At 35.0% G+C, this 12,834-nt stretch overlaps 1 non-coding gene across 1 annotated transcript; it reads left to right on the forward strand.

Annotated features, from left to right (window-relative positions):
- The first annotated feature begins 2,710 nt into the window (after positions 1-2,710).
- Positions 2,711-2,817, forward strand: LOC121220536 (small nucleolar RNA R71). Its single transcript, XR_005917748.1, has one exon. It is a non-coding gene; the product is annotated as a small nucleolar RNA R71 (small nucleolar RNA).
- The last annotated feature ends 10,017 nt before the right edge of the window (positions 2,818-12,834 follow it).

Here is a 12,834-nt window from a genome sequence, read left to right on the forward strand (position 1 = left end):
TTTGTTTCTTTGCATCGCCTTAGTACTTGGCTAGATTAGCTAGGCAATCATCATGTGTATCTTCGAATACTGAAAAATTATCCATAAAAACTTCCAAATATTTATCAACTATGTCAATAAAAATAGACATCATACGTCTTTGAAATGTAGCAGGTGCATTACATAAACCAAATGGCATGCGCCTAAATGCAAATGTACTATATGGGTAGGTGAATGTTGTCTTGTACTAATTTTCTGGTGCTACTGTAATCTGATTATACCCCGAGTATCCATCGAGAAAATAATAATAGTCTCGCCCTTTCGAGTCTGTCCAGCATCTGGTCCAAAAATGGCAGAGGAAAGTGATCTTTCCTAGTTGCCTTGTTCAGCTTCTGATAATCGATGCAAAATTTTCATCTCGTAACCGTTCTAGTCGGTATCAACTCATTATTCTCATTTTCAATTACCGTGATACCTCTTTTCTTTGGCACGTACTGGACCGGACTTACCCATGAACTATCTAAGATGGGGTAAATTATACCCGTAACTAACTGCTTGATGATTTCTTTCTTAACTATGTCCTTCATGATGGGGTTTAGTCTTCGTTGTCCATCAATCGTCCCTTTTTCGCCATCTTCTAAGATAATCTTGTGCATGCATACGGATGGACTAATTCCGCGAATATCGGCTATGGTCCATCCGATAGCCTTCTTGAATTGTTTAAACACCAGGACGAGTTTCTCTTCTTGCTCAGTAGTTAATTCTGTAGAAACAATCACAAGCAGAGTAGAAGACTTACCTAAATAAATATATTTCAAATGTAAGGGAAGTACCTTCAAATCTAATTTAGGTGGCTCCTCGATTGACGCTTTTGGTTGGGCATAATCCATTTTCTCCAACTCTAAAGATTCAAAGTGAGATTGCAGATTAAATGCCCTTTGATTAGCTTCTAACAAAGCTAAGTATTCATCCTCCTCTTCATCATTTGGAGGATCTGATGTCAAAATTTGTTCCAATGGGTCCTTAACATAATTAAGTTCCTTCTCTACGATCAAATCCTTTAAATCAGACACTGTAGAACAATCATCAATTGTGTGAGGAAATTGCATGGACTTAAAATTGCTAAATGTTACCTGATCATCCTGAACACGCATAGTAAGCTCACCCTTCTGCACATCAATAAGGGTCCTTCCAGTTGCTAAGAATGGTCATCCTAGGATGATTGGCATCTCTTTGTCTGCTTCAAAGTCTACAATCACAAAGTCAGCTGGAAAGATAAATTTGTCTACACGTACCAATACGTCCTCAATTTTTCCTTTTGGATGTGCTAAGGATCGATCTGCTAATTGAAGTGTAACCGTAGTAGGTCTAACTTCACCTATCCCCAACTTCCTAAATATTGACATGGGCATCAATTTGATACTCGCACCCAAGTCACAAGTGCCTTACCACAATTTGTTGCTCCAATATTGCAAGGTATGGTGAAACATCTAGGATCCTTTAAGTTTAGGGGTAGTTTGTCTTGAAGATATGCACTACATTCCTTTGTTAGGGCAACCGTCTTAAATTCTCCAAGCCTTCATTTTTTAGACAGGATATCCTTCATGAATTTGACATAGTTCGGCATTTGTTTAAGTGCTTCAACCAACGGGATATTGATATGAAGTTTCTTGAGTACGTCTAGGAACTTCTTGAATTGAATTTCCTGCTTCTGCTTCTGAAGTCTTTGAAGGTAGGGTGGTGGAGGTTTCTTTATTGGAACTGGTTGATTCATTTTCTGTGGCAATTCTGCATCTAACGGAGTTATTAGTTTATCAGAATTAGCTAGTTCAGAAGTTACCTTGTCAGATTTTGCAGATTCAATTTTTGGTGAAACTAGAATTTCAAGGTTGAACTTCCTTTGAGTCTTGAGCGGCAGCTGGATCCTTCTCAACTTTGATGGAATTGCGCTCTAAAGTCTTTTCGCTCCTCAATGTTAACGCTTCACAATGCTCCTTCCCTAGACTTCTCAGATTCTCTGTATCATTAGGTAAAACACCTTGTGGTCGGTTTCTGAGTTCAGTTGTCAGCTGGCCCACTTGATTCTCCAAAGTCCTTAGAGAGGCATCATTTTTCGCCATGTATGCCTTCAATAGATTCTCTAGGCTATTGGATGGTTCATCTTGGTTTGGTTTTTGAGCTTGTTGGGAAAAACTAGGTGGCTGGGTCGATCTAGGTTGGACATAATTGTTACTGGTTCATGCCCCTTGGTTACTTCAGGGAAAATTCAAGTGGTTTCGACATGATGGGTTATAGAAATTGGATTGCAGCCCTTGCCTTCCTCAATTTTGGTTCTGGTTACCCATGTAATACACAGATTCTGGGTTCGATAGACATTCTTCGAACAAATGTCCTTCCCCACAATAAACACAGGCTACATTTTCAAATTGATTCAGTGGCTGTGCTGCAAATCTATTACACCTATTAGTAGTAAGATTTTTTAACTTGATGATATGATGATTCTTGAGATCCGAGTGAAGTAAGAGTGTCTACTTCATGTATTCTAGCGACTAGTCTTCCTGACGCTGCTCGATTGGTTGGCCATTGATAATTATTGTTGGCAATCCTCTCAATGACTTCATAAGCCTCATTATAAGACTTAAGGAGATCACCATTAGCAGAAGCGTCCACTACCATCCTCATGTGAGCATTGAAACCATTATAAAATGTCTGAAGTTGTATGCAATCTGGGATTCTGTGATGAGGGAACTTCTGTAATAATTCTTTGTACCTTACCCATGCCTCATACAATGACTCATCATCCATTTGTTGGAAAAAAGTGATCTCATTCCTTAACTTAGCATTATTGCTAGGCGGGAAATACTTCATAAGGAATTTTTCTACTAACTCTTGCCATGTTGAAATTGAGTTTGGTGGTAATGAGTTCAACCAAGCTCAAGCTCTGTCCCTTAGTGAATATGGGAACAACTTCAATCGTAATGAATCTTCAGGTACTCTGACTAACTTGAAATAATCGATCACCTCAATAAACAGTCTTAAGTGTAGGTGAGGATCTTCGGTAGGCATTCCACTGAATTGGCCCACTGTCTGAAGCATCTAGAACATGACTGGCTTCAAATCAAACTGTTGTGTCTTAATTTTGAGTCTCCTAATACTCGGATTAAGATCATGAAATACTGGCACGACATACTATCTTAAAGGTCTACCCCTATCATCAGCAATAAGGATAGGATTTTGAGCAAGGTTTGCTCCGTTTCCTTGATTCAGATTTTTGAAGTTCATCTCTTCAGTCCTTCTTTGACTTGCTTGTCTTCTTCGTTGTCGAAAGTTTCTTCAATCTCAAGGTCTATAGGGAGTAAATCGATGATTTGGTCAATACTCATAAACACCTGAAATAATCACAGAAAAATTAACTAAGTTAAAAGTTGAACAGAAAAATAAACCAAAATGCGAAACTAACAACTTCACAAATAATAATTCTTTTAAAACACAGTCCCCGGCAACGACGCCAAAAACTTGGAATGACGGAAATATGCAAGTGTACACAATCGCAACAAGTAATAAAGTGACAAGTAAATGTCGAGTTATCGTACCTACAGGGTCTGTCAAAAGAATTATTTATGAATGCTATTTAAAACACTTTGGGGAAGAAAAATATTTTGTTTGAAGAGGGTGATTAAAAACTAAGATTTTAAACTAAGTGAACTAAATAAATAAATATCAAATGCACGATTTCAAATTTTGATTTTAATCAAGATGACATAATTGTGTTAAATTAATTACATTTCTTAACTTAGAATTATTAAACTCATGTTTATATTGTTATGAATAAGTTCACGGCAACTCGGTAATTTGCTAACTTATGAACATTCTCACCTGCCAAGATCCATTTATCTCTTTACTATATCCCTATGTTAATTCAATCGATTAAACAAATCTTAATAGGCAAATATGTTATTGCACATACATACTTATTAAATCGAAATAATCTCTTGTACATTTTCCTATGTCAATTCAAACAATTAACTCGATTTAATAAGCACATAAAAAGACTATGTGAGGTAACAAAGTATCCTTACCTTGAAACAGTTTAATCACAATAATCTTGCAAGTTATGCAAGGCAAATGTATCGTTAAAAACCGTTGCTAATCTAACCCTCAGCTACCTCAGATGATTAAACATGCACTAATTAAGTACTGTGTCCATTAATTACAATTTCAATCCGTTTAAATAATAAAGTCATTAGTTACCTAACAATTGTAATGCAAGAATAACTTAGTCATGATTTTACTTAATCAAGCATCTTACCGAGGCCTATAACAACATAAACACAATTTCAATAATTTTAACAAATGAAATACAATCAACCTAACAGGAATTAATTCAAGTTAAATTGATTAAATTAACCATTCCAAAAACATAAATATTCATAGATATGTTCAGCATAAAAACAACAAAACTTAAAAAGATAGGGAACAAGAATCAAATCCGGTGTTTTTCTGTGGCTTGACTAGTTGCTCCGTTCTTCCTTCTTCGTTGTCCTCGTCGACCAAGGCTACTATGAACACTTAATTACTACTCCAAATAACTGATGAATGCCCCTTTCCCAATAGGAGAAATTGGCAAGAGAGTTAGGGAATTTTGGAATGGAATAGAAGAGAGAAAGTGGAGAGAATAAAGGAAAGATATGAATGCTTGAGGTGTGTTTTTCAATTGACCAGCCTAAGGGGATTTTTATAGCTGAGGAGGGTTGCTAAAAATAGCTAAAATTATCAGCCAAAGAGCTCTCCCTTGGCCGGCCACACATGTGGCAAGGTTGATAGTTTCAACTTTACTAATTTAGGCTTGGGGCAAATCTATAAAGCCACCAATTGTGGAGGGGTTTGAATGCAACTTGATCAAGTCTTCAAGGGCCTCTTTGCAAGCTTAAACAACCAGCTAATAAGCTGATTTGGGTTAGATCTTGGGACAATTTTTGGGCTGTCCATTTCTTGGTCGGGTCGGTTCACTCGGTTCAGTTCAATTGGACCACTTTTTCATAATTAATTAATAATATTTTATTATCCCAAAATAAATTGGATATAAATTAAAATTAATTTTATTATGAATTAATGCATATAATTTTGAACCATCTTAGGCTGAAATTTAGTTCGGTTCGGTACTTCAAATTACTTCTCGATTTTGTGCTTTTAGTAGTGTCTGTCAAGCCATTTTTCGCCCTTTAAGCAAATCTGTCCAAAATAACAAAAATTCATCAAAATTAATTATAAAATTAACTAAAATTCAACATGTTCATATTTTAAGTGCACTTTAATTATTTTGTAAAAATTAATTATTTTTTCGACAAGAATTTTATCGAAACTGTATGATTTTAAGTTAAAAAAAAGTATGTAAAAATGTGTAAATTTCCGTGTTTCCAGCTTGTGAATAGTTGATTGGTTGTTTTGCATGATGAAATGTTTGCGTTGTGGAAATTCTTGCGTTCACTGAGCTTGTTAAAGCTCACTCACTTTCAACACATGAAGATCAGTGACGTCATGATGTGGGCGGTGTGGTTTCCAAGAGGTGGTCTAAGGAAGTTTGGTTATTCTTCGTAGGTACTTTATTATTTTTATTTATTTTGGGGAAATAGGCAATGTGGTAGATTTATTATAGTTACATTAACTTCTAAACAATTGACTTGGTTTCTTTAAGAGAATTATGTTATTGTATTTGCTTAGGATTGTAGATATTAAAGTTGGCATGATGATAATTGTTCGGACTTGTTTTTGGTATTTTGTACTATTGCTTAAGTCATATGATTGGTTATTTAACTTAGTACTTGATGCATGATGTTTAGGAACTTTTTGAGATGAATTATTTTCTTTCCTATGTTACACTTTTAGCTCCAGTACAAGAGGTATCAATATTGGGCTTTGAAAATTGATACCTCTATGAATTAAAACGTACAAGAAACAAAATAGAGATTTTGTATCGATACTCAGGGAATAAATATTGATACTTTGTTCGATGGTACCAAAATTTTCCAATAGTTGGGTTTTTTAATCGAGAAACAATATGTTCATTTGGTATCATTTTTCCAAGTGGTATCGATACCACTCAAGCGAATATCGATACCTGGATATCAGTATAGATACTTACGGAATTTTTTATGGAATTTTGCTAATTAGCTCTTATGCATGATTCTGGCTGTGTGTAAGACTAATTAACGAATGATTTACATGTAATAATGATAATTAACTATTTGGACGACGAAAAACTTGTACGGGTTAATAAAAGATGATCGGTTTCCTAGAATCTAGCTTCGTATTCTATGTATATGAGACGAGATGATGGTGTGGCATCTCGTATTTGGGCTTGGCAACCAAGTCGAGTATAGGGTGTTACAACATCATACTTACTATCCAATTAAAAACCCTTTTCTGGAAGTAGGGGTTTCTTTTTAAACATTATGATGTATCTGGCCTTTATTCTCCGGGTTCGATTCCAAGGTTGAAACTCTTCCTTTTGAATCTCTAAATTCTTCCTTTTTTGATTCATCTTCAAATATAACTAAGATAAAAAACCACTTAGTAGAAAAATAATTAACCCCACAATTACCTCATGATAGGTTAGGGGCGGCAATTAGGTTTTGCCAAGGATTAAGGGGTGAACCACAATCACCAATGGGATTACTGAAAAATTGTTGCTACCGTCGACTGCTGGTGCACACGACTAGTCAGGGTCCGTTTGCTTCCAATAGCATTCGATTTCTTTCGACGGTGATCGATAGAGCTCATTAGGTTTTGCCTGACATAGGCTTATGGTGGCTGATGACTCCCGCAAGTGTTCGATGGTGGCCGATTGCTGCCGATGGTAATTGACAGTGCTTGATGGTACTCAATTACGCTCAATAAAGGCCGTTGATGCCTAATTTAAAGAGGTCGAGGGTGTGTAAGGACTGTCGGAATTGGCTAATTGTGGGTGATGGTGTACGACAGTGCAGCGTGTAAGGGCCTGCTGCTAGAGGGTTTGTGCTCGCAAAAGTTTGCAGGGCTGGGGGGTCGACTAATGTTGTTCGGGCTGTGGCTAGTCGGGACAATGAGGAGGGCGGTGGCTGAAAGAAAAACAAAAGAAGAAAATAACAATAGGAGAGAAAAATAAAAAAACTAACCCTAATTTCACTTAAATTAAAAGATTAACTTAATTTTAATTAGGAGTTCTATTTACATTTTTTTATTTACCCATTTATTTATTGACAAAATTTATCTATTTTATTTATAACTAAAAATAAAATGTAATTAAAATAAAAATAAACATAAAAATAAATTTTATTTATTTATTTACAAAAGTAATAATTTTTTAACAGAAAAAGTTTCATGGATTGGTTAAAATGAGCGAAGTGTTTTCTTACTTGATTTTACCGGTCCAGTAATGTTTCAGTTGTTGACCATTAACTTTGAATGTACCTCATCTATTGTTTTGGAGTTCAAGTCTTCGAGACCAATCTCTTCTGGTTGGGCATACTACTTTCTCAAGCATGCCATTTATTTATTTATTCACAAACTCAGCTTGACCATTCGTCTGAGGATGGTAAGCTGTTGCAACTTTATTCATTACATTATATTTGACCAACAACCACTTTAGCAATTTATTTAGGAAATAGGAACCTTCATTATTAATTATAGCTCTGGCATTGTTTCACCAACAACCACCCTGTCATTGTTAGTCAGGTATGCCTCGGCTTTTACTCATTTGGATTCATAGTCAATGGCTACCAAGATGTACCTATTACCATAAGAAGAATGAAAGGGACCACGAAATTCAATACCCCAAACATCAAATAATTCTACCTTAACTATGTTGGTTAGCAGCATCTCATTCCTCTTGGTCACATTTCCGACTCTTCGGCATCAATTGCAACCTTTCACGTAGGCATATGCATCTTTAAATAGGGTCATCCAAAAGAAACTGACTTGTAATACTCTGGCTGCACTTCATGATTCACCAAAATGTCCCTCGCTCAGGGATGAATGGCAATGATATAAAATGTCAGCTACTTTGCTCTCGACTGCACAACTTCTAATCATTTGATTTTCACATTGCTTACACAGAAATGATTCCTCCGAAAAATAATATCTGACATCATGTTGGAATTTCCTCTATTATTGATATGTCAAATCAAGTAAAATTAAACCACTAGCTAAAAAGTTAGCATAATCTGCAAACCTAGATGATACATGCACGGATGGGGTGAAATTTATTAAATTCCATTCACTGAAGCTGCCAATTTTCAAGCTTGGGAAATCAATAGACTTGCGATAACTTTTAGGATGGGATCCTAACATTTTTAGGTTGAGATGTCTTCATAGCATTCTAATATCTATCTCTTAGCCTCGAAACACACTTTGAATCACTTGATTTCGAGTTCGGGACCTCAAGTTATGACCGTTTTAATAAAGACTGGACAAGAAGAATTTTTAGGCGTGATTATAACGGGAATTACAAGTTTCGGGCTTTTAATTCGAGTTTAAATCATACTGGGTACAAGTTTTGGGCTTAATTTTTATTATATATGATCCAAAATATTGTATTTATCTTATGTTATTATTTTATTATTTTATTATTCAAAATATTTAATAATTATTAAGTAGTTTAAGTTATTTAGGAGTTTTATGTCAACAAGAAAATTTAGTTTAAAAGTACTTTTTGTTTAGATTAATCAGAGTTCTAGTATACTTAAGAGTTTTATTTAGATTTATTTAGCTAGCCTATATATAGGCCTTTGCATTGTACACAAATCAAACAATTCTTTATTATTCAACTTCTCTTTTGAGTTAATAAATTCTGTTTGAGTTTTTCTTTTCAAGAATTTCTCTTGAGTTTCTTTTAGAAGAGTTTTAACAATATTTTTAGATTGTGGGAATCATCTTCAAACTTTTTCTTGCCAAGTTTTCTAACTTGGAGGGGAAATTAGAGCCGCTTGAAGGGAGTTGTGGATTTTTCGTGTTTCCAAGGCTTCTTAGGACTTCTACATATCACATTCTATCTTTTCCATCTATCTTCTTTATTGTTCCAATATTTGATTTATTATTCTATTTTATTTATCTTATTTGTTTTATTTGACTTGGATTTGATTGTGTTTCAGGTTGTGTTAAAATCCAAACTTTTTTTCGAATGTCAAGAGCCCTAAGTCAAATTTGAGACTTGAAAAAACTTTACGATCTGCTTCCGTATTCATCCACACTCATTTCATATCATTTGGTATCATATTTGAGCATTTTAAGTGTTCTTTTTGTTCTTATAAACTAATTTTCAGCAAAAAATCTTAAAACAATTTATTTTACCCAAAAAGTTTTTGGAAAAAAATATTTTCTAGTGGGTAAACCTTTTTGAATGATTTGAAATTTTACAAACTATTTTTGGAACTATTTTATAATATAAAAAAATATTTCCCTCAAAAAATTTAAAAAATATGAAAAAAGGAAAAAAAATTAAAAATATTATGTGGATTGAATTTTTTGCCGAAAATTTCCAGAACAAATATACATTATTTGAGGAGGGCTCCAGTTTAAATTTCAAGATTTTTAAAAATTGGAAACATCTCGAATGAAGTTTGTCAAGTTGCTTTGCAATTTTTAGAGTTTTCGGGTTTCAGCAATTTTCATTGACTCTTAGCCTTAGGGTTTTATGTGTTTTTTCTTTTTATTGTTCCTTTACGTATTCTAAAATTTTTATTGTTTCTTGTGTTAGTGGGTTAAAGTATGTTGTACATTTCCTCCTCCGTGCAACATAATTCTTTGGTGTCTAATCAATTTTGGACTCCTAGTGCTACTAGGTTTGCTTTGCTAGTTTGATTCTAATACATTCTGATTAGTTGATATAAACACTTTTAAACGACTCACAAGATTAATTATTACATCATTAAGAATTTGATTTTTATTTTTGAGTGCATAACAGTGAGGTTTGCTCAAATTTTCTTTTCTTGAGTGTTGTGTCCTTTTCAGGCTTTCAAAATGATTCATAATACTATGATTGGGAAATTGGAAAGGGATCAAGAGGTTTAAAATGCTCGAGATCAGTAACGTGACACTATTCTAGACACGATCAACAAAAATTTGGAACTTCTAACTACCAAAATTGAGCGTCGGAATCGTAATTAGGGAGATAAGGTTGATCACCCTCATCTTCGTGCAAATAATGCTCGACATGTCTCTTATGAAAATGATAAGACTTTGGTGAATAATGATTGTGGGCAACATGTTTTAGCTAAATAAAAGTTCTCAATTCCAGAATTTTATGGAAAAAATGATCAAGAGACTTATTGTGATGGAAAAAGTGACCATAAATTAGTTTGTCACATCAAAGGGAGATGGCCAAATGAAATAAGGAATACAATTGAGGTATCACCTTTTGTGCAATGTTATTGGTGTAGTTCAAAAGATCATAAGGGTTTCCAATGTCCAATTAAATATCCAAATAGAGAGAATACGATTGAGATATCACCTTTTGTGCAATGTTATTGGTGTAGTTCAAAAGATCATAAGGGTTTCCAATGTCAAATTAAATATCCAAATAGTGAGAATACAATTGAGATATCACTTTTTGTGCAATGTTATTGGTGTAGTTCAAAAGATCATAAGGGTTTCTAGTGTCCAATTAAATATCTAACTAGAAAAAAAGTAATTATATGTTTTTACCTTTTGTTGACTCATACTCTAGTGGAAAAAAGATTTGTGATGACGAACTTTGTGAACCGGAAAAAGATGATAGTTAGAATGTTTTCCTTGTATTTATTAAGTTGGATGAGATAGAAATGTCATGTTCTGCTATTAAGATGTATTGTACTGAATTGAATATTCATAATACTTGTGAGGGGTATATAGGAAGTGAGGCAGAATCATGTGAAAAGACTGAGAGAAAAGAGACCTTGAGTGATAAAAGTCTACTTGATAGTTCAAATTTGGTGAGTGAAAATACGTATGAGGTAAAATTGGAGAGTTCTCAAGTGGAAAAAGAAAATGAAAAGCAAGAAAATACCAATACAAAGGTGAGGAATGATTATGTTTTAAGTAACCCTAACTCAAATTTGTTTAATAGTGTTTCTTTATTACAAGATTTCAAGGATCTATTGACGGACTTCCAATTATATTACACTACCATCATTAGATGATTTTACTTGTGGGAAAAAGCTAAAGATTCGGGGATGAATCTTCTGGAGAAAGGGGAATGATGTGAGTCTCGAAGCCCAATTTTAGACCCATGAATCTGATGGGGTCACATTACCTCAAGGTCCAACAACAATGTCAAAGGCCAAGCAAATCAAACCAAGATTCAATTGAGAATTAAAACTAATTGTGGGAGCATGTAATGCCAATTTTTAGGTTCTGGTGGGCTCGGGATTGCTTACGCGTTAAAATTGAACTTGTATACCCTAAACATGAAAAATTGAGGTTCGGCGAAAGCCGAAAAAAGGCATTGTCAACACCACACGGGCGTGTGCCAAGTTGTGTGGCTGGCCGTGTACGAGACTTGGTCGTGTGATGGCGAACTGTGGTTGTCGGGGCCACATGAGCTAGGCTAGGTTGGGCATCTGGGCCCATACGGGCATCCCGCACGGGCGTGTGGAGTTTGGGCTAGGCCATGTGGGCCACACGGGCAAGGCCAACTTGGGCTTATGGGCCTAGACTGGCAAGCCACAAGAGCATGTGGGCCCAAAATTTTGAAATTTTCCCTAAGGTCGTACGGCTCGTTTCGATCGACTGTGGGCTTACTGTAGGATCGGTAAGGGCCGATCAAACCCTTTTTCATGTGATCTAATATTCTGATAGTCTGATCTAAGTAGGAAGCGGATATGTATGTTTGACTGTACTGTTTAAGTATGCATGTTATCTGTAAACGAGCATGTTAAGCATGTTAATATGTTATTTCTGTATCTGTATTCTGTACTTGTGTTTAGGGTGGATTCGTATATGTGGAGGAAATGATCTGCACGATGACCTTTTGCCTATATTCTGGCAACTTGACTGCATATTATCTATTATGTGTCGCATCGACACTACATGGTGTGTAGGGATGGGCGGGCGTTTTTAACCCCACATGATGTGATGGGATGGACGAAGATGGTGTGTAGAGGATGGGGTTAGGATTTTGTATACCTGTCTTGATTATCTAATTCTGATATATGTATCTTCTAATGACTTAGGTCCATAATTGTATCTATTATGCATATAAGAATACTGTGTATATTTTTGGCATGACTATCTCTGTTGGGTTACACACTGAGTTTACGAAACTCATATATGTTTGTCTATTCTGTATAGGTAACCCTCGAACATAAGCAAGTCGGTGCAATAGAGGCTCAGTGTGACCACTAATTAAAACTACCTTTGAGTTTTCAATATATTTAAAATTCTGGATTTATTTGAGAGATTGTAATTTTTTGGACTCTCTGGACTTTATGGTTTTAACTGTTGGTTTTGGTTTCGATTGTTTTTTGTCCTGCATTGTTTGTCAAAACGATTTATGAAAACGACGATTTTAGGCAAACAAAGGTTTTTCTGGAAACATGAACTGGGTTTCTAAGATACAATGACTTCTAAGATTTTCACTGCAAGCTATGTTTTTGCGAAAGAATAAACTCACGACGGTTTCGGTTATAAATAAGTAAATGAATATGTTTTGTAAAAATTTGGACACTTTACAACAAGTAACTTTGTAAGGTTTTTGTCAAAATAAAAACAGTTTCAAAACCCTTCTTCGTAACACTCTCGGATTCGACCATAATGTCTTAGCCTATTTTGGGGTGTTATAACCACCATTCTCGTGTGAGTGATAAGTCCATTGTAGAACTCTCCAGTTGAATGCAATGAGGA

This window comes from Gossypium hirsutum, chromosome D08 (assembly GCF_007990345.1).
Source record: "Gossypium hirsutum isolate 1008001.06 chromosome D08, Gossypium_hirsutum_v2.1, whole genome shotgun sequence".
Classification (NCBI taxonomy): domain Eukaryota; kingdom Viridiplantae; phylum Streptophyta; class Magnoliopsida; order Malvales; family Malvaceae; genus Gossypium; species Gossypium hirsutum.